The following is an 11,504-nucleotide window of genomic DNA, read 5'->3' as shown; positions in this document are numbered from 1 at the left end:
GTGAACTAACAGATACAGGTCATTTTGTCACCTTAACCTAGATTAAATGTGTGTTGTATCATGACCCTCTTATGGTGACAAATATTTGTCATAGTGTAAACAGAGATGATGCTTTTTTAAGTGTCATATTAACACATACACACACACCACTAAATATATTAAACAGAGCCCTAGAAATAAAGACATCCCTTGTTCTTGTGTTGAATGCAGCAGATATTTTCCTTCCTCTCCCGTCACACATGGACCACCTGGGTGATCTGCTTACAGAAGCAACCAGTAAGGGCTGTTCTGGTCCAGACCGGCAACCGCATATTATATATTTTTCATTCTGTTTATAAGTAGATGAGAGAGAACATATATAATGAGCTGCATTGTAGAGACTTCAATTAAAAACAGAGTGGGTTTCTGTTCATTCCCAAAAAATAGGGAGCAAGAATTAGCAAGCCAAAATCCATTTGTTTTGATTATTAGTAGGACTAGTGTGTTTTAGTAAATTACTTAAAATAACATTATGCATCCTAAAATATTGCATTAATAGTCAACATTATTCGATTTTTATTTGATTTGAACTTTTGATTTGATTTATTAGGATCCCCATTAGCCGACGCCATTGGCAACAGTTAGTCTTACTGATCATTATCATAAATCTGTGTTTCAATGGCTATATAAACACCCCATGTACGACAGCAACACACTCACAAGAGCCTATCCTGAAGAAAGAAAGATACAAATCCTTATACTATGTGTTGGTGTTTCGTGCAAGGCTCCAGTGTTTACATAGCATATACATACATTTGTAGGGGGCAGCTTCGTGATGTTATCACATACTGCATGCAGATCCCTTTGTTTTGCCCCCATCGTTGAAGTGTTTTTCAGCTAACCCAAACACGGTCTGTATAGTAACAGTGATATTATCTAGGCCTACCTGCAGGGCTCCGTCCCAGGTATGGAGATGTGTTACCTCGTCTGCACGAACGGGCCCGGAGCGGGGGAGGGAGAGAGGGAGGGAGGGAGGGAGGCGGAGGCAGTGAGAGAAGAAGGGAAGGGAGGGTTTTATTAGCTAACACGCATGATGCTGTTGAGGCAGGTCGAGCCTGCAGACTCATTTTGGTTACTTTTCATCGGGTCGTTTTTCTTTCCCTCAGCGGACTCCCTGTAATGAATCAGATGTCTGGGTTGGATAGGCACGCAAGGGCCAGGTTCAACACCTTCTGTTTGGATAGTTGCCTCGTCAGGTGTGTTACTGTATAAATAGTTACCGGGTGTTTTTACATAACATAACACTTTTCCAGGGAAAGGTTCATTAAAGTGAAGCTGTGCGGTCACAGAACGTATCCTGACTTGAAAGGAGATGGCAGACAGATAGATTGCATAGCAGTAATTATGGTTAGATCTTTTGTATAATTGGAGATCGTTTTGATTTAAATATAGCAGAAGCATATAAACCATCTCATCGACATTTGATTCTATAAATACCACCTCTCACCTCTCAGTGAACTGACAGGCTACATGTAGGCCTAATTGTTATTTTCTTCATTCCACTATTGTAAATCAATCTTCAGCAAAATAATTCCTTTATGCAACATTCTGCAATATCTCTTGAGGGATGTTTATCAAGTCCTCTGTATTTAAATTGGGGGTTAATGCTAAAATTAAATGTAGGCCTACATAGAAATCCTCAATATACAAGAATCATTGTACACCATGCATGTTGCTGAGTGAGTGAAAACATGGTGTATTTCTGATCCAAACATCCCAGACATCCCTTCTTTTCATGATGCAGGTGTTGCAATTAAAACACTAACATCCCCTTCCTCTCTTTCCTCCTCTTCCTTCTGGTCTGTCTGTCAGCATGTCTGTCTCCATGACAACCTCACCTGTTCTTCAGGTATGTGAAGGGGGGTTCAGGTACATAATGATGTCTGAGATTTAACGACTTACTTCAGTCTAACCTTTCTTCTTCGTCCTCCAGTGAGATGTGTGTGTGTGTGTGTGTGTGTGTGTGTGTGTGTGTGTGTGTGTGTGTGTGTGTGTGTGTGTGTGTGTGTGTGTGTGTGTGTGTGTGTGCGCATGTGTGTGTGTGTGCGCATGTGTGTGTGTGTGTGTGTGTGTGTGTGTGTCCATCCATGGTCGCTGGGCTGGGTACTAGCTTCTGGGTACTATACTGTAAAACCACCAGCCGTCCACCTGCTATTTGCTCCCAGAGATCAATGCTGGCTTCCCTGGCGCGAACACACTGTCCCTGCCACAGAACACACACACATACACACACACAGTCTCCGCTACAGACCACAGCCCTGGAAGAGATTAGGCCCTGTTTCCGATCGCACTTCCTTCCGATGCTTAATTATATGAATATAGGAAATAAAACTGGATCAATATCTAATAGCACTAACTCCAAACAGTAGCATCTGCTAAGGAGGTTCAGGATGTTTCTAATTGCACTTGCATTACCAATGAAACACGTTAGAACTCAAAGCAGAAAGATGAACAAGATAAACTTTTTTAGAAATTTCAATTAAAAACGTTTCATTCTGTAAACTTTTTATGAATGAAACTAAATGTTTATGTATACGTTAAGGCCTGAGGAAAACACACACACAAGTCTTGACCTACCTTAGCCCTGTTGACCTTAGTGTAAAGGTAAATGATGAACCTCCTCCTTCACTAAATACCATATCTTAAACAGTCCTGCTCGGGTTGATTTACAGCTTTCCCAAGTTTGTGTGTGTGTGTGTGTGTGTGTGTGTGTGTGTGTGTGTGTGTGTGTGTGTGTGTGTGTGTGTGTGTGTGTGTGTGTGTGTGTGTGTGTGTGTGTGTGTGTGTGTGTGTGTCTTGTGTGGGTTCTGGGGGGCCCTGGCTTGCTACCACACGCCTCGGAGGCCAATGAAGAGAAGGAAGGCGGTTCTGATGTCAATGTGATTTACTGTTCTGACTGACCTGATTATGCAGTCAATAGTTGTTGTATACCAGGTGTACCAGACCTGCTAGACTGTCTGTGGTCTGTGGTTTGTGTCAAGAGCATTACTGCAGAATGAATCTGTTAGGAAAACAGTATGCTGCAAGGTCCTGTACAGAAGAGCAAAAAACACATGAAGAAATAAGTCAGGAAAATAAGACACACACAAACCACTGGCAGTTGCTCTAATACATAAGCAGTTGAAACAAAGGTGAGATATAAATAAAGTGAAGATTGATGTTATCACCTTGCAGCTCTGTGCGTGTTTGCTGGCTTGTATCAGTCAGCCAATTTCCAGGCTTGTTTTAAGCATTAATGCTTTAATTGCAGATAGATATGACCCTCTGGCTAGGTGTGTTCCCCCTCCCGGTCAGGCAGTGTGTAAAATTAGCGTTCGGGAGCCCCGTTGTTGGGGAACGTAGAGGGAGGGAACCAAAGCATCTCGTGCAAACCACTATGCGTGAGTGGAGTGTTTTGGATCCTATTTCAAGTTTAGACAGAAAAGGTCTGAACGACTGCCAGGTAAACAGAGCAGCTCGCGGCAGGCAGGCAGGCGGGCAGGCAGGCGGGCAGGCAGGCAGGCGGGCAGTCAGGCAGGCAGGCAGGCGGGCAGGCAGGCAGGCGGGCAGTCAGGCAGGCATGGGGAGTATACAGCAAGTATTGATTTGACCCTGTGTTTATGCTAACATACGAAACAGCCTACAGCGCTGCTGAATGGAGGTAGGTAGGTCATATCACACATATCAGCCGCTCTGTCATAGAGATAACATAAAGCGTTCATAGCGAGGATCACTCATAGCTGGCTTTCTTCTTTTGTACTGTTGGGGTACATGCCAAATGGCACCCTATTCCCTATATAGTGCACTACTTTTGAACAGATCCAGCATTTTGTCATAATAGGGTGCCATTAGGGACGCAGCCCCCCCATAGTGGAGATGCTGAGCGTGCGAGGGGGCTCAGTAGCGTGTGAAGAACAGAAAGCATAGAGATAGCAGGCGGCAGTTTAAGATGGATGGGTGTGTGATCCCGCGCTGCCCGCATGGAGTCATTAAGTAGAACGCGGGAACAGAACAGTAACATTTACGGGCAGAGGCATTAAGTGGCTGGCCTTGTGGGCTGACCGTTTCTCCTTTACCTCTTGATGGGTTTATTGTTGTCTTCTTTTTTTGGTAGATTATATTTTATTTTTCAAACAGTATTAACAAATACAGACAAAAGACAACAGACAGACGCACAAAAACATCAACAACATCACACCTGCCCAGACCCACATGTTCCCACCGCATCTATCCAGTGCTTGTAAGACTATCAAATCAAACAGGTGTAGACCTTATAGTGAAATGCTTACTTACAAGCCCTTAACCAACAATGCAGTTTTAAGAAAATACCTACAAAAAGTAATACATTTCAGAGCAGCAGTAAGATAACAATAGCAAGGCTATATACAGAGTCAATGTGCGGGGGCACAGGGTCAGTCGAGGTAATTGAGGTAATGTTTAATTAAAGTTATTAAAGTGACTATGCATAAATAATAACAGCGAGTAGCAGCAGTGTAGGGGGGGGGGGGGTCAGTGCAAATAGTCTGGGTAGTCAATTGATTAGATGTTCAGGAGTCTTATGGCTTTGGGGTAGAAACTGTTTAGAAGCCTCTTGGACCTAGACCTGGCGCTCCGGTGCCGCTTGCCATGCGGTAGCAGAGAGAACAGTCTATGACTAGGGTGGCTGGAGTGTTTGACCATTTTTAGGGCCTTCCTCTGACACCGCCTGGTATAGAGGTCCTGGATGGCAGGAAGCTTGGCCCCAGTGATGTACTGGGCTGTACGCACTACCCTCTGTAGTGCCTTGCAGTCGGAGGCCGAGCAGTTGCCATACCAGGCATTGATGCAACCAGTCAGGATGCTCTCGATGGTGCAGCTGTAGAACCTCTTGAGGATCTGAGGACCCATGCCAAATCTTTTCTCCTGAGGGGGAATAGGTTTTGTTGTGCCCTCTTCACGACTGTCTTGGTGTGCTTGGACCATGTTAGTTTGTTGGTGATGTGGATGCTAAGGAACTAGAAGCGCTCAACCTGCTCCACTACAGCCCCATCGATGAGAATGGGGACGTGCTCAATCCTCCTCTTCCTGTAGTCCACAATCATCTCCTTTGTCTTGATCATGTTAAGGGAGAGGTTGTTGTCCTGGCACCACACAGCCAAGTCTCTGACCTCCTCCCTATAGGCTGTCTCGTCATTGTCGGTGATCAGGCCTACCACTGTTGTGTCACTGGCAAACTTAATGATAGTGTTGGAGTTGTGCCTGGCCGTGCAGTCATGAGTGAACAGGGAGTACAGGAGGGGACTGAGCACGCACACCTGAAGGGCCACCGTGTTGAGGATCAGCGTGGCGGATGTGTTCTTACCTATCCTTAGCACCTGAGGGCGGCCCGTCAGGAAGTCCAGGATCCAGTTGTAGAGGGAGGTATTTTGTCCCAGGGTCCTTAGCTTAGTGATGAGCTTTGAGGGTACTATGGTGTTAACCGCTGAGCTGTAGTCAATGAATTCTCACATAGGTGTTCCTTTTGTCCAGGTTGGAACGGGCAGTGTGGAGTGCAATAGAGATTGCATCATCTGTGGATCTGTTGGGGCGGTATGCAAATTTGAGTGGGTCTAGGGTTTCTGGGACGACAGTGTTGATGTGAGCCATGACCAGCATTTCAAAGCACTTCATGGCTACAGATGTGAGTGCTACAGGTAAGTAGTAATTTAGGCAGGTTACCTTAGTGTTCTTGGTCACAGGGACTATGGTGGTCTCCTTGAAACATGTTGGTATTACAGACTCAGACAAGGAGAAGTTGAAAATGTCAGTGAAGAACCTTGCCAGTTGGTCAGCGCATGCTTCGTAATCCGTCCTGGTAATCCGTCTGGCCCTGCGGCCTTGTGAATGTTGACCTGTTTAAAGGTCTTACTCACATCGGCTGCGGAGAGCGTGATCACACAGTCATCCAGAACAGCTGATGCGGCTTGTGCATGTTTCAGTGTTGCTTGCCTCGAAGTGATCATATTAGTTATTTAGCTCGTCTGGTAGGCTCGTGTCACTGCACAACTTGCGGCTGTGCTTCACTTTGTAGTCTATAATAGTTTGCAAGCCCTGCCACATCCGATGAGCGTCGGAGCCGGTGTAGTACAATTCAATCTTCGTCTTGTATTGACGCTTTGCCTGTTTGATGGTTTGTCGGAGGGCATAGCGGGATTTCTAGGCCATATGCCTCAAATTGCACTATTCTGTTTTTCTCTGTCACCCACACCTTTTAAATATTGAAATAATAATGCATTTGATTTTTCCACTCTCTTAATGACGTAGGATCATTTCATTTACAGTTTACGTTTTTTCCTAAAATGATTGACAAGAAAAGTATTGCCCAACCCATTGGGTATCTCACTATACCCTCATATGCCATGTCTTGAAATATGCAGATAGACGGATCAAAAGCACATTTACATTTTCGTTGTCTTTTCATGCAGACAAAAGATCAGCATCTCTGACTTCAGGGTTCAGCAAGTCCTCTTATGTAAGGCCACCCCTATACTGTACACATCTGTCCTGCCAAACCCTGGAATAGCCCACGCCATGAATGGGCCAGAGAAGAGAAGAGAAGCCAGGAGAAGAATGCGAAGGGAAGAGAAGTTCTACCATTATTGTCCATGCATTGGAACACATGAAGGACACTGGAATAACCCTTATGCGTCACCTTACCGTCGTCAGTGTGCCTTCTTGGTTTTCAGCAAGGGAACGGCTGCTGTAACACCTTTCACCTGTGCTTCACCTGTGTTTCACCCCTCTCCTTAATTACTTTAATTATACCCTTGCTTGCTGGGTTCATGTATTTATGCATCTCTTTTTTTCCTCTGTTGGTTTGGCAGGGCGGCAACATCACCTCAGGTAAGAACGCAGGGGAACCCAGAATAACCGAGTCTTGGCACACACACACACACACACTGGCATAGCCAATTGATTGCAGGAGATAACCTGACTCGGGCTCTCTCACGTTACAGTTCCTCATTTCATATTTATATTTATTTATAGTGGTGGAGATGAAAGCTGTGTAATGAAGACTTCTCAAAGCCTTATATCCAAGATAATGTCATTGTGCTGTGTGTGTGATGGCATTTGTTACATGGGTGTGAGTCTTTTTGAGCAACACGACAACAACCGAAGTACTCATGATACATCTCAGATTTGGCAAACAACATCCTCTTATGTCAGGTCGTAGTAAGAAAATAGTGAGAATGTTTGCATTGCAGACTTTATTACCCCTTTTATAGTGCTGGACATACTGTACATCAACCTGTGTTGCGGCCCAGTAAAGTGATAGAGGCATATACATACTGTATATATATTATTTTTTTGTATTTTACCCCCTTTTTCTCCCCAATTTTGATCTTGTCTCATCGCTGCAACTCCCCAACAGGCTTGGGAGGCGACGGTCGAGTCATGCCTCCTCTGAAACATGACCTGTCTAACCGAGTCATGCGTCCTCTGAAACATGACCTGTCTAACCGAGTCATGCGTCCTCTGAAACATGACCTGTCTAACCGAATCATGCGTCCTCTGAAACATGACCTGTCTAACCGCGCTTCTTAACACCCGCCCGCTTAACTCGGAAGCCAGTCGCACCAATGTGTCGGAGGAAACCCCATTCAACTGATAACTGAGGTCAGCCTACAGGCGCACGGCCCGCCACAAAGAGTCGCTAGAGCATGATGAGCCAAGTAAAGCCCCCCCAGCCAAACCCTCCCCTAACCTGGACGACACTGGGCCAACTGTGCACCGCCCTAACGGGACTCCTGATCACAGCCGGTTGTCATACAACCCGGGATCAAACCTGGGTCTGTAGTGACGCCACTAGCACTGTGATGCAGTTCCTTAGAGCACTGCACCACTCGGGAGGACCATACATATCTTTATTATTATGATGACAGACACTGTGCTCACATCCTTCACATGCATTCTTAGAAAAAAGGTACTCTCTTGAACCTAAAATGGTTCTTCAGCTGTTCCCATAGGAGAAACCTTTTGGGTTCCAGGAAGAACCCTCTGTGGAAAGGGTTCTACATAGCACCCAAATGTGTTCTACCTGGAATGAAAAAGGGTTCTTCATAGGGTTCTCCTGAATAGCACCTTTTTTCTAAGAGTGTATAGTATCCACCATTACTGCACAGTCAAATAAGCCAGTCTTTGAAGGGTGAGGACAAAAGGCATCATGCTAGAGCATATAGACATACACACATACAGTACCTTCAGAAAGTATTGCCACGTCACACCCCTTGACTTTTTCCATATTGTGTTGTGTTACAGCCTGGATTTAAAATGGATGACATTTAGATGTTTTTGTCACTGGCCTACACACCATACCCCATAATGTCAAAGGGAATTGTGTATTATGTATTTTTACACATTTTTACAAATTAATAAATTAGTCAATAAGTATTCAACATTTGTTATGGCAAGCCTAAATAAGTTCAGGAGTAAAAATGTACTTAACAAGTCACATAATAAGTTGCATGGACTCAATAATACTGGTTAACGTGATTTTGAATGAATACCTCATTTCTGTACCCCACACATACATAACTGTAAGGTCCTTCAGTCAAGCCTTCAAAAAGTGAATTTTAAACACAGATTCAACCACAAAGACCGGGGAGGTTTTTCAATGCCTCGCAAAGAAGGGCACCTATTGGTAGATGGGTAAAAAAAAGAAAAGCAGACATAAGTTCTTAATTACTCTTTGGATGGTGAATCAATACACCCAGGCACTACAAAGATACAGGCGTTCTTCCAAACTCAGCTGCCAGAGAGGAAGGAAATCACACAGGAATTGCACCATGAGACCAATGGTGACTTTAAAACAGTTACAAACTTAAATTGCTGTGATAGGAGAAAACTGAGGATGGATCAACAACCTTGTAGTTCACAGGTGTGTGAATGCTTATGTAAATGAGATATTTATATTTCTAATTTTCAATACATCTGCAAAAATGCCTAAAAACACCTTTCACTTTGTCATTATGGGTTGTTGAATAAGTCAAGGGGTATGAATACTTTCTGAAGGCACTGTATATATGCAAATATATAGTATACTAAGCAACTAATACATAGAAACCGCAATAGTATAAACACACAATATGATCTCATTGCACAGAACTGTGCCAGTAGTGCATGAATAAACATCAGACAGAGAACTCACTGTGTGGGAACTTTGTTTTGTAACTGTAAAGTGTTCAGGTGTTGCTGATTATACTGAATGGACTGGAAGCCTCCCACCCCTTATCTTCCAAAACAAAAAGTAGGAGAGACAGAAAACAGAGCAGCAGAGCAACAGAGCACGGAAAAAAAAACGTTTAGAGGATAATAACCATAATTATCTAACGTTGAAGGAATAAACTAAATGGAATGCATGCACTGCAATCCTCCACTGGCTGACCTACCTGTATTACGCTGTCTTACACACTCACACACACACACGCAGCTGTCAATATGCAGGCATACACACACACCACAAGCACACTAATACACACACACTAAAACACAATACCCAACCCAGCACCACACACTTGCGCTCAAATATGGATGTAATTGTTTAGGAATATCTACCCTTTCTGTACACAGTGTTGTAGAGACAATCCCCACTCTGAGGTGTAGTGAAGCAAGTACACTATAAGCAGGGCCTGTCATAGAGCCCTCTCTACGTGGCTCACACACTACACACACACACACACTCCTCTGACCTACTCACACAGAGTTGGAGTTAGAGAGAGTGGTGAGAGCTGGAAGGAAACAGATGCGATGGAGGTAGAGAGTCATCCACAGACGAGCAGACAGGGGTTAGCGTGTGAGCACAGACCCAAGCAAAGGTTCAGCTATATTAGGACTTACAGACGCAGGTGAGGATTCACCCAATGATCAGTTTACATTATTTACATTCCACTCGTCAACACTTCAAGAGATTTCTCTTCTCATGCCAAAGACTGTTCTACAACAACAAGGTGCCAATTTTAGCACACAAACATTCACACATTATACATACATTTATTTTGTTATTGAGTGTGTGTGTGTGTGTGTGTGTGTGTGTGTGTGTGTGTGTGTGTGTGTGTGTGTGTGTGTGTGTGTGTGTGTGTGTGTGTGTGTGTGTGTGTGTGTGTTTTATTCTTGAAAGCTTTGTCCTGCACTTGTAGGACCATTACAATTTAAAACAACCCAAAATCCTTAACAATGATGGAGGCATTGGGCCAGATGAGCTTCAGGCAGTAGATATTTCCCAAACACCCACATTCAACCTTATGTGTGAATGGCTCCAACCCTGTGTTCTACACTGTGTTGTTTCCTCAATTGACCCCACTGACCCTCAGCTCTCATGTATCCTCTGAACACACTCTTCACTCACTGCATTGTGTTACTAAGTGTACAGCATGATCTAAGGGAAAACTAAGCAGAGTAGCTTTAGAGCCATTCAAGTGGTAAGTGATGTGTAAATGTGAGTTATGATTTAGTCAACATTGGAATGAATGGTGTCGCTTTGTTGTTACGTAAGAAAGGGGGACACAACAGAAAAGCAGGTGTGCTCGCTGTCTCTCACGCCAAATATGTCCCACACAGGTGTGTGTAGCCATCTGAGCAGAATGGGTGTAATCAGATCCAACTTAGACACGTACACACACACACACACACACGCTCACTCTTCAATACGCCCCCAGCCCACCATTAGCAATAACAAAGCTGTGTAAAATGTTCTTGGTGCCTCTTCACACTCAATCAGTGTACACATGTTTGCTGTGCAGTGACGGTGATAATGATAGCTAGTGCACATAGCTCTGCTTCCCTATTTTGATTTACCACTGAGTTAACTCTTGACTTCTTGAATTCCAGCTAAACACTTTCACCATTCATGATATTATACTCTAAACCATCTATAGTAGGGATTTATTTCTCAATATGTTATGGAACACTGGTCACTTTAATAATGGAACACTGGTCACTTTAATAATGTTAGCATACTATTTTACTCATTTCATATGTACAGTATATACTGTATTCTAGTCAAGGCCATTCTATTCAACTATTGGTGCTTATACTATAAACTATTCTATCCTATGTATTCTACAGATATACTACATATTCTATCCACATACTGTCCATAATGACTATACATCCCATCATATATATATACTGTATTTATACTCTGGACTCTGACATTGCTCTTCCTAATATTATATATTTCTTTATTCCATTTTTGTATTTTTAGATGTGTGTGTATTGTTAGATATTACTGCACTGGAGCTAGGAACACAAGCATTTCCACAACACCGGCAGTTCCTAAATTTGTGTATGCAACCAATAAAATTTGATTTGATTTGTAATCAGAGATGAAACATTCTAGTGATATTGTGTGAGGGTCACCTAGTCGGCCTTCTTTTTCATAGAGGGGAAAATAATTTAGTTGTTTCTGTGTCTGTGTTGCACCTCAACAAAGCAATTTATACAGGCCTTTATAACTATCTTACACACAG

Source organism: Oncorhynchus clarkii, chromosome 5 (genome assembly GCF_045791955.1).
Source record: "Oncorhynchus clarkii lewisi isolate Uvic-CL-2024 chromosome 5, UVic_Ocla_1.0, whole genome shotgun sequence".
In the NCBI taxonomy this organism is placed as follows: domain Eukaryota; kingdom Metazoa; phylum Chordata; class Actinopteri; order Salmoniformes; family Salmonidae; genus Oncorhynchus; species Oncorhynchus clarkii.
The sequence above is the reverse complement of the archived record's forward strand: the minus strand, read 5'-3'. Positions refer to the sequence as shown.